At 38.2% G+C, this 19,679-nt stretch overlaps 1 pseudogene; it reads right to left on the bottom strand.

Annotated features, from left to right (window-relative positions):
* LOC119047551 (40S ribosomal protein S25-like) overlaps positions 1–10,518 on the bottom strand; it is a 57,683-nt pseudogene extending 47,165 nt beyond the window's left edge.
* Between the last annotated feature and the right edge of the window lie 9,161 nt (positions 10,519–19,679).

The raw sequence follows: 19,679 nt of genomic DNA on the forward strand, positions 1-19,679 counted from the left end.
ATGAGATGTTATAAGGATTACATTAGGTGATGCATTTAAGATGATACTTATTACATGTAACTCATTGATTGCAATCAATATATGGTAGCTATTAAGAACTAGACTGATCCTGAGAATTTTGTCTACTCATATAAAATCTCACCTTATTTTTTATTTTAGATTCTTCTGTTAGAATTCCAAAAGGCTAATATACTTTTTCTCTTTCCTCTTACTTTGTTCTTTATATTTTTTAGCTAGACACTGAATCTCTTTTATGTTATTTGTGGTAGAAAGGTTAGCAGGTAATGCAGTTCCAAAATATGAATAGCTTTCAGAATCAATAAATCTCGAAGCTTAATATGAGAAAGGAATTAAATTTCAAAAAGTAGGTTATGAAAAGTATAAATTTGTATATCACTCAGACATTTATAATATTATTGTCTTTAATTGCTATTTAATTTCAAGAGTATCTGTCTTTTCACTCTAACAAAAATGTAAACTTCCTAAAGTCACGACCATTTGATTATCTATATTTCTATTGAAGAGCTTTCTCTATTATTATTAAAGAGTGAGTGATCTTATTTTAATCATCTTATTTAAATTTTCTTATTTTAGTATAGTAGTCAAGTAGTAGATATTATGTAAAATTATTTAAAGAATATAGGTCTTAATCTATTGAATACAGATCCACTAAATACACATATTGTAATGTGAAAAATATGAATATTCACAAGGCTTAATATGTTTTTATTTAAGGAAATGAAGGAAAAAACACAAATATGCAAATGTGTAGTAGATTCAAGTGATTATTTAGAAGTTAGTTATTTCCCTATGGATATTAGAAAGTCTGATTGGTGGAGCAAAATCAGCAAGATGACAAAAGAGAAGGTTCCTGGCTTCAGTTTCTCTCACAGAAAGACCAACTAGAAACTATTCACACAAAAGAATGGCTTTGTGAAAATCCCAGAACCTGGGAGTGAGGCTGAAGTGCCAAGAGGCTTCTCCAGTAGAGAAAAGAGACCCCAATGTGAACATCCAAGTTCCCCAGCATTCGGAAAACTTCACATAAGACCCACTCCTATATCATCTCATGAAGAACACTGGCAGAATCAGGAAGGCTAAACAACCTGAGATAAGCTAGATATAAGGAAGGGATATGGGGCTCACAGCAACTAGCATGTAGGTCTTGGTGGAATGTGTACCTGATGGCAGTGGTGCCTGATCAGAAGCATAGCCAGAGGTTCTCAGCTGTTCTGCCCACCTGTGGAATAGAGCCAGTGGTTTCCTCTAGCCAGGGCACAGATCAGAAGTTCTGACCAGATTGGGTCCCCAGCCAGCAGTGTGGCACATGGAGCTCATTCTATATATAGCCCTACCCAGAGAGGTTGGCAAGCCAGCAGCCTCATCCAGCTGCAGAGCATCATCTCTCAGCCTGTCCAACTAGGAATCCCAAAGAATGCCCCTGCAAAACCTTGGAATCCGGCTTACAGACCTACCTGACTATAGAGCCTAGCATACAGCTCTGCTAGATGGCTGGTGACAGCCTACAGCCTTGACCAGGCCGCAAGCTCAGTCAGCAAAACCTGCCCAATTCTGGAGTGCATCCAGTGGCCCATAGGATCTCAAAGGACAGCCTGGTACCTTGCCTAAATTCAGAGTGCAGCCAGCAGCAATACCTGACTGGGGAATATAGCTAGTGACCTTGCTTGACCAGAGGTGATTGCAAAGCCCAGCCAATGGCCTCACCTGACCATGGAGACCAGCTGACAAAGCTGCTTGACTGGAACCCAACCAGTGGCTCCTTCAGGCCTCAGAATGTGGACAGTGACTATACTCAAATAGAGAGTAAACCCCACCTGCCCAAAGAGGCTACCAGTTGGCCATCCAGAACTTCAGGTTGAGACAGTGGTAATGGTCTTTCCTTGTCAAAAGAAGTCTATAAAGGCTGAAAAAAAGAGAATGCTTGCTCAAATGTGCAGATATCAGTGCAAGGATACAAGGATCACAAAGAATAAAAAAACGTTACACCCATGAAGGAAACTAGTAAAGGTCCAACAACTAATACTCAAGAAATGTAGGTATGTCAAATGTTTGTCAAAGAATTCAGAACAATCCCAAATAGAGCTTCACCAAGACATATTAAATTGTCAAAAGTCAAGGACAAAGGGATAATTTTGAAAGCACCATATTTTACTGTGTTCAATGTGCACTTTTTGCACAAATATTTAAGGGGAAAAATAAGGATGCACATTATACGTGGGTGGTACTACTTCCATATCTAATTCTGGTAGGAATGCTGGTGGGAGGGGCAGTGTAAGGTGGAGGGGAATAAAGGGGAGAAAAATGTTTATTATACTTCTATATGATACCATTTATTTACATGTTCCCTGTCTATTTTCCTCTCCGATAGTCATTTTGCACCAAGGTCAGGCAAATGGAAATTATTCAGTGACACTACTCCAAGAACACCAAAAAGAAATGACTAAAGCTGAAATATCATTCTGCCCGCTGTGTCTCAGTTACAGGCTGTCCGGCCATCACTGCCAGCAGTTGTAAGGCCAACTGAAGTCTCAGAGGGTTTAGGGAAGTATTTATAAGTAGTAGGATTATATTTGAACCCCTATAGGTGAAGTGTTGGGAAAAGTAAATCTCTCATTAATAGCTGGAAGTGATATTGGATATTTTACTTATCTACTATTAACATTTATTTTTATAAAGGAAACCATATATTTATCAGCATACAGGATATTGGATTATAAACATGATTGACTTTCTACTAACTGATTTTGTGATTCCTGTTGTAAATCATTGCTTCTAATAATATGAGAAAATGTAATATTGCTTGTTTATTTTGTTCTTCATTTTATGCCTAGTACCATCTATCACAATATCTGGCACATAGTACATGGATAGACAGATAGATAATAAATAGAGAGATACAGAAAAATAAATAAATATATATAATGTACTTGAAACTTAATCAAAATACACAATTAAGGGTTTAAATGAGTACATTTATAGGTTATTATTTCTAAAGGACCCTTGAAGATAATTATTTTCATATAATAATCCCCCAAATTATATTATTTAACTTTATAAGGAAATATACTATGTAGAAACATCACTTATGGTAAGATATTTAAGCTAATTTATTAAAAATTGTTGGTAACCACAACTTCATATATAATATTCTCATGTTCAAATAACACAAAATTAATTTAATAGAAGCTCATATATGACATTTTTTCCATAGATATTAGAACATCATGTGTAATCATTTAGAAAATTATTGGCATACTTTAGTCATTTACTAATGATAAAACAGTTCCTAATGTTATGACCTATTTGAAATGCTGAGAATTAGTGAATTCATAGGAATATGTTGTATAAGCAACTTTAATGGATAAACATTTAACTGGGCAGTAGTTTCTAATGTATTTATCTTTGTCCTCAAATTTTTGGCATTACATTCATTACCGTTGACTAAAATGGCATGATCTGAACAACAATATTGTTTTCACCAAACACAATAGTTAGCCTGCACCATGGCAACATGGCTATTAAACTGGGAGAATAATGCTTGCCTTGCATTGCTTCCAGATATGCTGTGCGTGTCAGATTTAGCAGTTTGCTCATTTGAACTACTAAGTTTGATGTGTGAATACAGATCTTTTCCTGTATTTCACTCATTTGTACCAACTAAATGCCAGGTGTGGGGACTGGTCCTTTCATTTACTTCCTGTATCGAATCCTCACAATAGCTCTAGGAGGGAGCTGGTATTACTTTTCACTTATAGATGAATAAACAAGTTTTAAAGAATCAAATTACATTTCATTTTCAAAGTGAGTGGTCATGCCAGAGCAGATGTTACTTCAGCTACAAAATGGGTAGGTAGAAAGAGAGAGATAATATGCAAGTCTAAATAATTCTATTTTGCTACATTTAATAAGCCTAGAAGTATCAAGATCACTGTGGCAAATGTTTAAACTCAGTTATTTAATTTACTTTAAAATAGTTCATCATTATTATTCATGTCAAAATATAGTGATAACATAGTCTCCTTGCAAATTATTTAGTTCATAAATGATTTCAAATAAAACCATTGTACTTTAATGTACCTTAACTCTTTAAATTAATTGCTTTCTTTTTAAATAAACTACTACTTTCACTAAAATGAGTCACAATATGCATTACACCAAAGACACAAAAACAATAGTGCTAAACATTTACATTATACATATTGTAATCAAAATTATTTAATTTCCCAAATGTCAGGGCTGCTCAATAATTTTTATTTTCACTTAATTGTGTCTCATTTTCTGTTAAATTCCTAAAATTTCTACCAGAATTTTACTTAATCAATTTCTTACCGTTCACATTTTCTCAATTATGAACAAATTATCAGCACTTTCTTTTCCATTCCCCACTAAACATATTCTTTCTTCCTCATATTCCCATCTAAAGTAAATAATGCAACATGCACCCTCCACAGCACAAGAAAACACCATCCTAAAAGCCAACTATCACTGCATTTTTTGACTCTGTGTTGAATTCTCATCCCTTAACTCTCTCTCTTATATGATTCTAGTATAACTTTTAAATTTGGGTTCATACCATGTTTATGGACTAAATGCAAAAGTCTATAAACTGATATGCCAGATTGTAGTTTCTCCCTACTACCTATTTAATCTATAAACCACTACCAAATTTGAATTCCTGAAACATAGGTACATTATTACATTATCCCTCTACTTAAAAACTTCCAATGGTATGTCTCTTGTCAATAGCATTTTTACAATTAACATAATATCCAAGTAGATTTTAAACTTCCTTGAATAAAGAATTGTATTTCATTTATATTTTTACTTTCAAAAGTATAAATTGAACTACTATGTTAAATAATTATAGGTTTAATTAACAGGAATTAGTTGGACAAATCAAGATTGCAAATCAACATGATCAAAGTGTTTTTGAATGTGTTAATCACAATCTATTACTAAGTGCTAAAATTAATCCAAATATTGCTAACTAGTATTTTTTAATTTAATTTATTTATTTCACTGTTCCACTTTATTTTATTTTATTTTAATTAATTTTATTTAGTTATTTTTCAAGTACAGTTTTTTGTCTATTTCTCCCATCCCAGCCTCCCCCGCCCCTTGCTCCCCACCTCCCTCCCATTTCCACCCCCCTTAGTTCTCGTCCCTGTGTCCTTCCTATTTGTTCCTCCAAATCCCTCCCCCTTTTTCCCCTTAGCTTCCCTTCCTTCTCCCCTCTGGTTATTCCACTTTATTTTAAAATTTTATTTATTTCTATTTTACTTTTGCATATTATTTATTTATTTATTTTAATTTTAAGTACTTATTTTTATTGAATTTATTGGGGTGGCATTGGTTAATAAAATTATATAGGTTTCAGGTATTGAGTTCTATACTACAACATCTCTGTATATTGTACTGTGTGTTCACCACCCTAAGCCAAGTCTCCTTCCTTCACCATTTATCTGCCCTTTATGCTTTCCTAGTTCTCTGTCCATCCTGTTTTCCTCTGATAATCACCGTACTCTTGTCTGTGTCTATGAGTTTTTATTTTTACTTAATCCTTTCACTTTTTCACATAGCCCCCAAACCCTGGACCCTCTGGCTGCTGTTAATTAAGCAAAATAAAATAGAAAAATATCGGAGAGAATCACACTTAGTGAGAAAAGTATTGTTTTGTAAAATCTGGTTTCAGCTGTATATGTGTGTCATGTGTTTGCTGGGTCATAACACAAAATACATTGTTAAATCTGGTTATGATGAAAAAAATGAGATTTTATATCTGGCATGACAGTGTGAGGAGCTCCATAGACTAACTTGCCATAAAAATTGGTAAAAATTACTTTAAAAGACCACCACTTAAAGTGGCCCTAAGGGCATACTGCAAATGAAGAACAGAAAAACTGAATAGGCATTTTAAAAATCATTTTTATTGTTATTCTATTAAAGTTGTCACAATTTTTCCCCTTTGCCCTCCTCTCAAAGAAGATATACAAAGGCCAACTGAAATATGAAAACATCCTCAACATCATTGATTCTCAGGGAAATGTAAATCAAAACAACAGCAAAATATCACCTCATAGCTGTTAGATTGACTTTCATAAAGAAGACAAGAGATAATTGTTGGTTAAAATGTGGAGAAAAGGGAAACCTTGTGTAGTATTGTTACCGAACAAGAGGTCCAGGGAGGGGGCAATATTATATTTGGCCCAACTAGGGATGCCAAAAACTGCTATACAACAGGGGCCCCTCCCAAGGACAGAATACTAATATCTACTGGGTTCTTCTGTCCACCGACAATTGGAAAGACATCTCTCAATGCCAGAGATTTGTGAAAAGGAAACAAAATGTTTATTTAATGCTATTTAGGCCTAACACCTCCACTAAAATATCAAAATCCTTTAGGGTATACTCCTACACACACACAGCTCTCCCTTCTCCCACTGTCCCAACTCTAGGTACCGTAAATCAGAAAAAGAGCACACGTCTGTTTCTCAGGCCGCTAGAATCGTCCCCTGTGTCAGGTAGGATCTCTAGTTAATCCAAAGTTATGTGACACCTTCTCAAGGTCCACTGGCAAGAGTTCTTTGTACCCAGTTCCAGTCAAAGTCTCTCCTGCTTTCCAGGCCATGAGGCCAAAGGGAGCACCCAAAAGCTGCATGGGCCTCTTCTACCAAAGCTGCAGGTGTTCGCACTCCACCAAAATCATGTGGCTTCTTCTTCACCTGGCTGCAGAGATCTCCATTCTGGCAAAGCTGCGTGGTTTTCCCTTTCACCTGCGCAGTTATCCCCTCATGTCCCAGAGCCCATCTTTTCCAAAGCGTTCACACAGGCACTGTAACTCAGGGGGCCTGCCCCTAGTTATATCTTGGGTAGAAGCCACTCCCTTCCTCCTGGCTCAGAGCATGGTCACAGCTATTTAACATATCTATGAAACCAGTTAAAGGTTATAGATATGTTAAATGGCCATTCTAGAGGTTAGCTGAAAAACTGTTGCTATGCAAAATAGCTCTCAATGGCTCTGCTCCATTCAACCCTTCCCCCTGGGGGGGTGAGGACAGCTTATATGTCTCTCCAATATTCCTATACACTTTGAATTCTGGACACCATTCCAAATCTTTTTTTTTGGACCCCCCCCCCCGCTGCACCCTGTATCAATATCCCTCCTTTCAGATATACACCCACTTTATAATCATATATAGGAAAATGGACGAAGGTCTCATCTTCTTGTAACTGCTTCTGGCTGGAAATGGATGCTGTCCTACCTACTCCTGGGTCAGGGGTGTCCTGAAAGGGGGACGGGTGCTGCACGGAGGGAGTCCTTCCTGTAAGGGGAAAGACCTTACAGGGTCCTAGTCAGTTGGCTGTCACCTGGACTTTGCAGGCTTGGTGTGCAAAGGCTGGCATTACTGGACTGTTGGCATTCTGGTCAGGTCATATTCTGGAGGTGACAGATTAGGCAAGAAATTGGAAGCACAATTAAATCATAACCATTAATTGACAAAGGCAGACACTTTAGTAAAGAATGGCTTATCTAGTGGAAGGTGTACAAGGCATGCTACACCTATCTAAAAACTCTTGTGCTCCACTATACTCCACTCAGGCTGAGGAAAATACATTAGGATTTCCCTCCTTTCAGATTTCTGAGCCCTTTATGTCCCAGCCATCAAGACAAAAAAGGGAAAATCAGTTCTAAAGTGAAACCCACAGACTGCCCAGCTCTTCACCAACCCAACTACTTAGTTCAGCCAAACTGTTGAGTCTCAGGGGGGCGATGACAAAGATGGGTTCCTTAGGTGAGGCCTATATTGCAACCAATCACTCATAGGCATAGGCAGGTCATAGGCATACACTCTATGAAAACAGAAGAACACACAGGTTAATTCACACAATAATCCCCAAACCATCTCTGTGCCTGTGAGACTGTCTTTTGGGAAGACATTCCATTGCAAGGTCCTTTGCACCTGTAAATTGTACATCTTTGGTGACATCACAAACCTGGTTTCAACTCTTTAATGAAAACAAACTTTCAAGACAGCTGTGCCATTCTGATGTCCGATATTGAGCACTGTGATTTTCCTTGAACTACAATTTTTCTCCTTAAGATCACCCTCACTGTTATTACAAAAACTGCTTTGAGTCCTGCTTTTGATTTTGACTGTTTGTTTGCATAAACACACCAAGAGCAGCCTGGATCACTTATGATCCTTAAGTCTGCTTTGCTGGAACTCACACAGGGAACCCTTAGATTGACTTCTCAGTCCGCCCCTCAGGGCACAGAAGCAGAGCCACACATCTGCCATCTGGCTTCACCTGTACCAGTTGTTTCACTCAAATCCTTGAGCCTCTATTGTGCCTAAAGGTTCCTTTTTTAGCCATTTTTCAGGAAAGCAACCTTCGTTCCTTCCCTAGAAATACTGGCACGAACCACACAACCAACCAAAGTACCAGGCTTTTCTCATGGGCTTTCACTAGCTTCACGGGTCACTCTCGGTTCCTCAGGACTTTTTGGTAATGACCAGAACCCATACATGCCTCCTTTGGGCGTGACATTCCAGTCAAAGTCCTGGTTAACAAAACCACTATTAAAGATTGGTCTTACTGGTTTTATGCAAAGAAACCTTACGTCATCGCTCATTCCTTCAGAATGCCAAATTGTGGAGGGATCAGGTAAGGAAAATAATACAAAGCGTGATGGAAAATCCTTTTCCTTCTGATACCCACTAAGATTGCATCTCCATGCTTTATACCTTCCATTACTAACTCCACATAACTCCTTTCCAAAACTTTTGCAAATTTCTACAACCTTTTACACACCCTCTGCTATCTTCACAGCTTCTCACAGCCCTTCAGCAACATTCAAAAAACTTCTACAACCTTTTATACACTTCTTCATTTACATATCTTACACTTTCTTTTGTTCACTTTCTTACAGAGTATGAAGTTTTAACCTTTCTTGGAACCTTTAATTTCTTTTTCAGAGCAGATACAGAGCAAAATCCGAAACATAGAGTTCCGAATCAATACACAGGTAGAGGCATTCTCCTGCACCAATGCGTCCACTGGTGCCTCGCAGAGACATGCTCCTGCAGGCCCGGTCTCTTGGCAAAGACATGCTGCTTTGCCTCAGGCTGAAACACGTATCAGCCCCAAATGACCCTTCCTGGGTCCCAGGTAGCAAAGGCATTCTTCCCAACTGGCTATAGCGACCTTTATTAGGTCTTCAGATACACAGGATTTCTGATCAGAAAGCAGAACCAATGGCAGAGACTTGCTCTCTTCCAATCCGGTCTCATGGCAGAGACATGCTGCTTTGCCACAGGCTGAAACACTCATCAGCCACAATTGACCCTTCCTGGGTCCTGGGTGGCAAAAGCATTCTCCCCAACCGGCTACAGTGACCTTTCCTAGGTCTTACAATACAAGTACGGAGACATGCTCCTTCAGGCCCGGTCTCATGGCAGAGACATGCTGCTTTGCCTCAGGCTGAAACACTCATCAGCCCCAAATGACCCTTCCTGGGTCCCAGGTGGCAAAGGTATTCTCCCCAACCGGCTACAGCAACCTTTCCCAGGTCTTACAGTACAGGTTTCTGATCAGAAACAGAACCACATTTGAGAAATTTGCTTTTCCCATGAAATTAGAAAACAAGTAGTTGAGGTTTCCTTTACTCCAGGTTTAAAACGTTCATATCCTTTATGCATATTTCTACTCATCTAGATTTAACCATCACTATCTTTTAATCTCAGTCCATTTCCCACACTGGGAAGGGCTATACTTAAACTCAGTACTTAAACTCAGTATGTGGTAGCTAAAAGTCCCTAGCACTATAGGTATCTTCCACTAAAAGTCTCTAGATTTGCAGGGACATTTTGCAACTTTCTGAAGCTTAGAACTTGCAAATACCCTATAAATCAGATGGTTACTCTTGGACCTCAGTTCATGACCTTCAAAACCAGAGCCATTTCTATCAGAACTAGTTACACAGAGAACCTGACTGCTGCAGTGCCCACAGAGCAGCAGCATACAGCCCATATATCAGAAGAGAAGCCTTATCCAGTTCCAACATGGCAGCGCCCATGCACGTGGGGTCATCCAACATGGCGGCACCCAAGCCTGAGGGGTTGTCCCAGTTAGTGGCACCCATGCATGCTCTGTCCTCCACGGTGGGGCACTCACGTGGCTCATCCATTTTACCCAAAATGGCAGCACCCCAACTCTGGTTCCACCCACCTGGGTAGGTTCCAAGACTCCAGTTTCAGGAGCCCTGAAAGCCCCCAAGGCCCCTTCCACCCATAGGCATGGGAGCACCACAAAGCTACCCTCCACCCAGTGGGGGTGGTTCACTGAGGCTGCAGTCACAAATGCAGGTGGAGAGCAGGCTCCACCCACCTTTGAAGGTGGAGGCTCTGCAGCTCCATTATCGGGAGCTAATGCAGCTCCTGGCAACCCCTGTTGCGGTAGGTGAGCAGAGCCCTCTTGCAGAGGCTGCGAATCCATGGTGGAGACTTCTCCCACTAGCAGGGCAGGAGAAGCCATAGTGGGCCTTGCCTCCCCAGAAAGCAGTGTCACCACAGGAGTTACTGCTGTCTGGGGTCCCTCATTCCCTGGGTTCAGATCATTAATGAGGTTTCTTTCCTCATCATCATTCTCCTCCTGTGATCTACTATCAGGGAGGGATTCTAAGACCCCTTTCTCCTTCTGAACCATTACACACTTCTCTGTAGAGCTACTCACACAGTTCCATCAAAGCAAACAAAGGTTCGGAACAAAAAGAATACAGATGGCGTAAAGACCAGGTATTTCCCCTGCTATCGCCCACAATTCCAGCTCCATTATTGCAAAAGAGCAGTCAGAAACAAGTTTTTCAACCCCAAACACTTTGACGTCTCTGCTCCCTCCCCGCTTTGTTTCCTTTTCACCTTTCTGGCGTGATTAGGCGGCCGATACCCTCAAGAGCACAGAGAAATCCTCAGAGACTGAGATAACTCTGAAGCCTCTCTCTTGCACCTGAGGGGGTCGGTCTGCCACCGACAATTATTGTCCCGGCGGAGTCGCCCAAAACTGTTACTGAGCAAGAGGTCTGAGGGAGGGGCAATACAATATTTGGCCCACCTAGGGGTGCCAAAAACTGCTACACAACAGGGGCCCCTCCCAAGGGTATAATACTAAATTCTACTGGGCTCTTTTGTCCGCTGCCAATTGGAAAGACATCTCTCAATGCCAGAGATTTGTAAAAAGGAAACAAAATGTTTATTTAATGCTATTCAGGCCTAACACCACCACTAAAATAGCAAAGTCCTTTAGGGTATACACCTAAACCCACACAGCTCTCCCTTCTCCCACTGTCCCAACTCCGGGTACCGTACATCAGGAAAAGAGCACACGTCTGTGTTGCAGGCCACTGGCACCGTCAGCTGTGTCACCGTGCAGGCAGGATCTCTCTCTAGTTAATCCAAAGTACTGTGGTACCCTCTCAAGGTCCACTGGCAAGAGTTCTTTGTACCCAGTTCCAGTCAAAGTCTCTCTTGCTTTCCAGGCCACGCAGCCAAAAGGGGCACCCCAAAGCCACGTGGGCCTCTTCTACCAAAGCTGCAGGGGTTCTCACTCCACCCAAAGCATGTGGCTTTCTTCTTCACCTGGCTGTAGGGATCTCCATTCTGCCCTAAACGGCGTGGCCCTCTCCTCACCTGGGCAGTTATCCCCTCATGTCCTGGAGCCCATCTTTTCCAAGCTCTCACACAGGTGCTTCTCACTCCAGGGCGCAGCCCCTAGTTCCATCCTGGGTCCCCACCACTCCCTTCTTCCTGGCTCAAAACTTGGCCACAGCTATGTAACATATCTATGAAACCAGTTAAAGGTTATAGATATGTTAAATAATCACTCCAGAGGTTAGCTGCAAAACTGTTGCTATGCAAAACAGCTCTCAATGGCCCTGCTCCACTTCCCCCTGCTGGGGGGGGGTTGAGGACATCTTATATGTCTCTCCAATATTCCTATACACTTTGAATTCTGGACACCATTCCAAATCTTTTTTTTGGCCCCCCCCCCCGGCTGCACCCTGTATCAGTATGAGTGGCAATGCAAATTGCTCTAGCCACTATGAGAAACAGTATGGAGATTCCTCAAAAGATTACAAGTAGAATTATCACATGATCTAACGTTCCCAAATTTGGGTATATATCTAAAGGAACTGAAATCACCACCTTGAAGAGTTATTTGCAATCTACACTCCTATTTTCATTGCAGCATTATTTACAATAGACAAGCCATGGAAACAACTTAAGTGTCCTTTCACGTGTGAATGGTTAAAGAAAATGTGTGTGTGTGTGTGTGTGTGTGTGTGTGTGTGTGTATATATATATATATATATATAAAATAAAATGCAATAGAATTTCATTTAGCCATTAAAAAGAAAAATTGCCATTTAGTGACAACATAGATATGTTATGGTGGCGGTGGAATGAGTGGCCAGAGGGGAGAAAAAGGCAGGGACCTTATCATTGCAATCTAATTAAGAACTTAGTAGAGGAGGCTAAAAGCAAAGGAAGACATGTCTCACCAATTAACCCAGTAATTTGGAGTCTGGTCTCATAAGGCTGCCAACCATTCTGCATAAGACAAAGTAAACTATGATAGTGCAAAAGAGGGTGCCCTTGAAAGTCTGTGTGTATCATCTCCACAAACTGGGAAATAGGAAACCTTGAGACTGTGTATTCATCCCATGGCCTGAAAGTGGGAAAAAGAAACGGCCTACAGTGTCCAAAGAAAGAGCCTATAAACAATTTTGGTTAACTGCCTGCCTCTGATCACATATGTGAAATGAACAACTGAAGCCTGGAGCAAGATAAGCATTCCCACTAACTGACCCCTACACATACCTACCTTTGAGTAGTCACGTCTCTCAGGGAAAGCTGGCACCACATTTACCTGACAATCAAAATGGAAGTCCCTCACACCCATCCTGACAACTATGTAAATTCTGAGAACAAAGGACTCTCTCCTGACCCTTTTTAGCACACAGCATGGGGCCCTGGCTACCTGACCTTTGGCACCCTACTTTTGCCACCCATATTCTAGTCACCTTTGCTTTGCTTTCCCATTAGAACTTAGTGTCCCGCCATCTGGAAGTGTCACATACACACATACACACACACACAGATATACACACACACAGACTACAAAAAGACTGGCTTCCCACTTCCTATGTGACCTTGACCTCTCCCACAACTTCCTAACACTTTTTAATTTATGAAACTGTTTTTCTCAGTGCAGTTTTGTTTTGTGTGTCCATTGGATTACAAACTTTATTAAAAAATACAATAAATAAATAAATAAATAAATAAATAAATAAACAAACTTTGGTTGCATGCCATGAGGCTCACTGGTCTGTATTTCTTTACTGAGTCAGTGAGAAGAACTGAATTTCTGGGAGTTTCTCCCATAACAGATGGACCCTGAGCACATTATGCTAAGTGAAATACATTAGACAAATATGGTATCATCTTACTTAATATAAAGAATCTTTAAAAGCCAAACTGACAAAAACAGAGTAGTATGGTGACTGTCAAGGGCTGGGAGGTAGAGTAAATGGGGAGAAGGGTACATACTTCCAGTTATAAGATGAGTATATTCTGACCTAATGTTTAGCATGGTGACTTGAAATATTGTTTTATGTAGTTGAAAACTGCCAAGGGAATAGATCTTAAAATTCTTACCCCTCGAAAAAAATAGTAATTGTGTGAAGTTACAGAGATGTTTACTAATCTTATTGTGGTGAGAATTTCACAATATATATATATCCAATCATCACTTTGTACATTTTAAACTTATATAATGTTATGTTCTAATTATATGTCAATAAAGCTGGGAAAAATAAAACAACAGAGATACTACTATTACTTATTAAAATGACTAAGGTCCAGAACATTGACAACACCAAATGCTGTTCAGGATGATGGACAAAGGAACGCTTACTCATTGCTGGTGAGAATGTAAAACGGTACAGCCACTTTGGAGGATAGTTGGCAGTTTCTTACAAAACTAAACATACTCTTAACTATGTAACTCACCAGTAATGCTCCTTGGCATTTACCCAAAGGAGCTGAAAACTTATGTCCACACAAAACCCTGCAAGTTTATAATAGCTTTATTCATAATTGCTAAAACTTCAAGCAACCAAGATGTTCTTCAATAGGTGAATAGATAAATAAACATTGAGAGAATGAATTATTGCTTAAACACTAAAAAGAAATGAGCTATCAAGCCAAGAAAAGACATAAAAGAAATCAAGTGCATATTATAAATAAAAGAAGCCCATCTGAAAAGAATGCATGTTTTATGATTCCATCTATATGGCAAAACTAAGGAAAGAGTAAAAAGATCAATGTTTGCCAGAGTTTAGGAGGGAGCGATAGATAATTAGGCAGAACACAGAGATGTTTTTTTAAAGCAGCAAAACTATCTTGTACTGTATATTAAAATTGTGGATACGTGTCACTTTATATTTGTCCAAACCCACAGAATGTACAACACCAACAGTGAATGCTAATGTAAACTATGGAATTCTGGTGTTAATGATGTGTCAATGGTGATTCGGTGATTGTAACAAAGGTACCACCCTGGTGCAGGATGTTGATGGTGAGGAGTTTGTGCATATGTGAGGACAGGGGACATTTTCTGTATCTTCTATTCAATTTTGCTGTAAACTCTAAACACTGAAGTCTATATGAGAAATAATTTAAATAATGGAAATTTCCTGACACTTAATATTTGTTCTCATTTCCGAAGATTCACATTGCAGGTCCATATCACTCTTGTTTTAATCTACATTATTTTATTCTATATTCCCTTTAATACAGTAAACTTTACCCATAAGTCATTACTTGTCATTATCTAGATATAATCTGGTGTGCCTTGTTTACTTTGCCCATAGTGTTCTCTGCATTCCTTTCTTTTTCAGCCAAGAAATTCTTATTAACCATTTTCAATTCAGCTTGAATATTTCCTTTCATGTGGAGCATTGGCTGACTGTATTGTGATGAAATCTTTGCCTTTCACTTTTCCAGACTTTAGTTTCAATTTATCTACATCTATACTAAGGCAAAGATATTAATTGCATTATAATTTCTAGCTTATATGACTATTTTTCTCACTTGACTGTTTCTTTTGTCTTAACCAGCTTTTTTCCCCAATGTTTAATGCTATTCATCATGTAGTAAAATGTTTTGAATGCATGCCTGAATATGAATACATTTAAACATCCCTATTGACTATTTATTGATATTTTTTGAACAACTACCTGTGTGCTTTTACAATTTCATTCTGTCCTTATAAAACCACTAATTTCAGATATTATACTTAACTTCATTTTACAAGTGAGGAAACTGTATCACTGATAGTAAAAGTTGCTTTCCCAAAGCCATATTTCTTGACAGAGCCAGGACTCCACACTGAGTCCCTATAATTATTATCTTCTATAAACACTATCTGGGTGATGATGATAATTAACACACATATATATTTTTAAATGCTAGCAAAACTGAACTCCTCTGAGCTTTGTTCGTGCTTTGCTTATGATAAAATAAATACCACTCCATACCCCCAGTTCTCAACTGACTGATCCCCAAAGTACATTTTCAAATCTATATCCAATTAATTGTAGTTTTGGAAATTTTATTTCTGCTGTTTAAATTTTTTAACTTTTGTTCATATGGCTTGTTTTCTCATGTATTTGCAATCTTTATTTGTGATTTCTTGTTCATTGGGCTCTAACTGTGGGAATACTAGGTGATCCTTAGAAGGATTTGCTATTGACAATGTAAACCTGAGTCAGGTTTATGGTACTATCTTGATTTGGAGATTTCTTAAATCATAGAGATATTGCACATTCAAACACTCGCACAACATGAGGTTTTGCATGTGGTTATAAATTCTCAGTTTTCCTAATCATATTATTTTCTGGCACGTAGACTTGATCTACCTTTTCACGGAAAGTGTAGCCCTTCAAGGCACTTGGCTTTAAATTGCAGCCTCAGCTTTGACTCCTTATGATGTCAATTCTTGCTTCTCATTGCCACACATTAGAATCTGCTCATGAAATCAGCCAATACCCCTCAAGATAGCCTTAGCATCTTCCCTAGCTCACCTCTCTTTTCCCCCTAATGTCTACTTTTGTTTTTATTTCCGTGATTCCTTATGAGATTCTTTTATCTGTTTATTGAAAGTGTTCATCTCTGCATTTATTACATTATTTTAATCATGAATTGCAATGTGCTTAGATGAAATGTTTTATATTTTCCCCAGGATATCTAGTCTAGGATATTGCTGGAAAAGCAGTAAGTGATATTTTAAACCCAATTTTGGTGATGCTGGTATAAGGAAAAGAACAACCATTTAGCACATACTTGAATTGTTCCACAATATGCATTTCTTCATCCTGAGAAATAAAATGACTCTAAGAGGTAAAGTAGCTTTTCTGTGATCAAACTACTTGTGAGAGACAGAGCAGAGATTTTAACTGAGGCCTACGTTACTCTTAAGTCACAGTTTCTTACAATATACAGTGAATTATCAACCTAAGATCAAGTGTTAGGATGTATGGTAGATTCAGCTGGTGCTATTGCTTCACAAATGCCATGCAGTAACATGGATGTAAATTTTTAGAGGTTGCTGAAGTGCTCTCCTTGCTCCTTATTCTGACATATGTTCACTGTAGTGAATTACTAAATGAAAGAAATATTGATCAACTAAGCTAGAAATATTATACTTTTATTTAAATAATAAAAATAAGCCCTGGCTGGTGTAGCTCAGTGGATTGAGCGTGGGCCTGTAAACCAAAAGATTGCGGTTCGATTCCCAGTCAGGGCACATGGCTTGGTTGCAGGCCAGTCCCCAGCAAGGGATGCATGAGAGGCAACCATACATTGTATTTCTCTCCCTCTCTTCTTCCCTTCCACTCTAAAGATAAATAAATAAAATCTTTAAAAAAATAAAAATACAACATTTTTAAAAGAATTTAAAAAAACACACAGAAACTTTCTTTGTTGCTTATATCATGCTCAGTGTGTTTAAAAGTCCACCTAATTAGGAGACTGTATTAAATAAATAGAAATTCTATTGCAGTTGTATTAGGATTAACGTCGTCTTTAAGTTGTCACTTCTCATTTCTGTCATGCAGTTTTTTCTTTAAACTTTTTTGCATGCCTTCCAACCAAATAGTTCTAGACCTATAATAAGATGTATGCAATCTCCTTTTGATTTTTTACATGTTTATTATTTATAAGCTTTGGTTCAGTAGTGTTATTTAATGTACTTTTCGAAGTGGAATTGAACTCCACTTGACCGCATATGCTTTGTTATTCTTAAGGTAGTGGCTAAGTAACTGTCCAGAGAAAAATCAACAGTGAAAACCCTCAGCTTTACTAGGTTGAACAAATGCAACTCTGGTCTCTATTTAACTCAATGGTTAAAAAGTAGCCAGGTTTCATCCTTTGTTTGCTAAATTATATTTCCTTAACTGTTTGTGAGTGATTATTATTTCAGATGATTTGCTCTATTTTTTCTTTCTACTTGCTAGCCTGCTAATTAAAAAAACGAAGGCTCAAAATTGTGAGTTATTAATTCAAATATGAGGTGTTGACTACCTGAGCAACCCAGGCAAAAGGAACATGCTTTTGGCCTGATTTTAACAGTGTTAAGATACACAGAAATTTTGAGAATTATTGCTATTTTTAATATTTGAACAACTTGAAATTTTAAATGATTTTCATGTATTTAGCTTTGGGAATAATTTCTCATGCTTGTTTTCAAGGATGTTATCAAATATATATATGTATCAACACCACATCTAAGTGTTAATGTGATAACAGAGAAAGTAGGAGTGATTTTCTTCATGATTGATTAACCCATTTTGCTACTCTCTGGTACATTTCCTCATTAACTATTTGAGTTGACAAGATATGAAAATAAAAAGCATCAGTCAATTGTTTTCATATTATCCATATTGATCAAAATATTTAAAAACAATACATTGCATATGCACTTAGTTAAAGGCAAATACTACAAAAATCTATATAAACTCTAATGGATGGTGTCATTAAGAATAATGTTTCACTGGAAAAAATAATGCCCAATTTGTCTTTAATGGGATTATACTGTAACAAGAACAATAATAACTTTCAAATTAGCCATACTATTACAACAAGAGTGGCAAGAAGTCACTTTCTAATTCCATTTAGCTTTCTCCTCTGAGAAAAAAATTATGTGTAAAGTCGGCCAGAGAAAGTCCAACCTGTGTTTACTATAACAAGAAGGGTTTGGGTGACGTTGAAGTAACCTGGCAAACAAGAACTGGAGCGAACTGGAATGCACGTGCATGAACAATGACCACTTCAGTGTACTGGTCAGTGGGGGTGGTAAACACTGTTGAGTGAGAGTGTGTACTGTGTGGCCATCGCATTAAAAATGATTGAGCAAGTAGAGTAAGGTTATCTGCATCAAATTTTGTGTTAAGCTTCATTGAACATTCTTCCATGGAAACTATTTGTATGATTCAGAAGTCTGCAGCTATGAGTGACTGGTGATCAGTAGCTTCGTCACAACAATGTGCCAAGTCATCCATCATGTCTTGTGCAGAGATTTTGGTGAAACATCAAATCACTCAGGTGACTCAGCCCCCCCAACAGCCCATATTTAGCACCCTGCAACTTCTGGCTTTTCACAAAACTAAAAATCACCTTTGAAAGAGAAGAGTTCAGACCACGGCTGAGATTCAGGAAAATATGATGGGGCAGCTGATGGTGATTGGGAGAACTGTGTAAGGTCGCAAGGTACCTACTTTGACAGGGACTGAGGTGTCATTGTCCTATGTAAAATGTTTCCTTTTCCTTGTATCTTCTTCAATAAATGTCTCTATTTTAATTTTTCTTTTTTTACTGTTAGAATAATTAATGTTTCTTTTTTATTGTTGTTCAAGTATAGTTGTCTTCATTTTCACCCCACCATGCCCCTTGCCCCACCCATCCTTACCTCCCACCCTCAGCCCTCCTCCTTTGGCTTTGTCCATGTGTCCTTTATATGTGTTCCTTCATGGCCCTTCTCCTATTATCCCTCTCCCCCTTCCTCTCTAGTTACTGTCAATTTGTTCTTTATTTCAATATCTCTGGTTGTATTTTCCTTACTTGTTTATTTTGTTGATTATTCATATTACATGACTGGATACTTTCTGGAAAAAATATATGAAGGCTACAGTTAATTATCCATGGGGTGGATTCTCTTAACTTTTCAATGTATGTGTACCAAGTAATATAATAATTTCTTATGACTTTATTTTTAACAGAATTTTGAATAAAAATCACAATATGATTTTCCTTAAAACTCCAAATAAAATTAATGTTTGTATGACTGGGTAAAACAAATCTTACAAAGTGGATTAGTAACCAAATTTATGTCATCTAACTTAACTATCTGTTGTTGCCCTTTTTGGCAATAAACTGAGCTCTATAATAAATTAAAGACACATCAAGAAATAGTATTCAAAATTTATGGCTAATGTGAAGTATAATTCATATATAATTCTTTGAAAATATTATTTGTTAAATTCCATGTTTTAAATGTCATAAGAATATTTCACTAAAATTTTTAACAAGAAATACCTCTTA

This window comes from Artibeus jamaicensis, unplaced genomic scaffold, assembly GCF_021234435.1.
Source record: "Artibeus jamaicensis isolate MK-2021 breed Jamaican fruit bat unplaced genomic scaffold, CSHL_Jam_final scaffold_1283, whole genome shotgun sequence".
In the NCBI taxonomy this organism is placed as follows: Eukaryota; Metazoa; Chordata; class Mammalia; order Chiroptera; family Phyllostomidae; genus Artibeus; species Artibeus jamaicensis.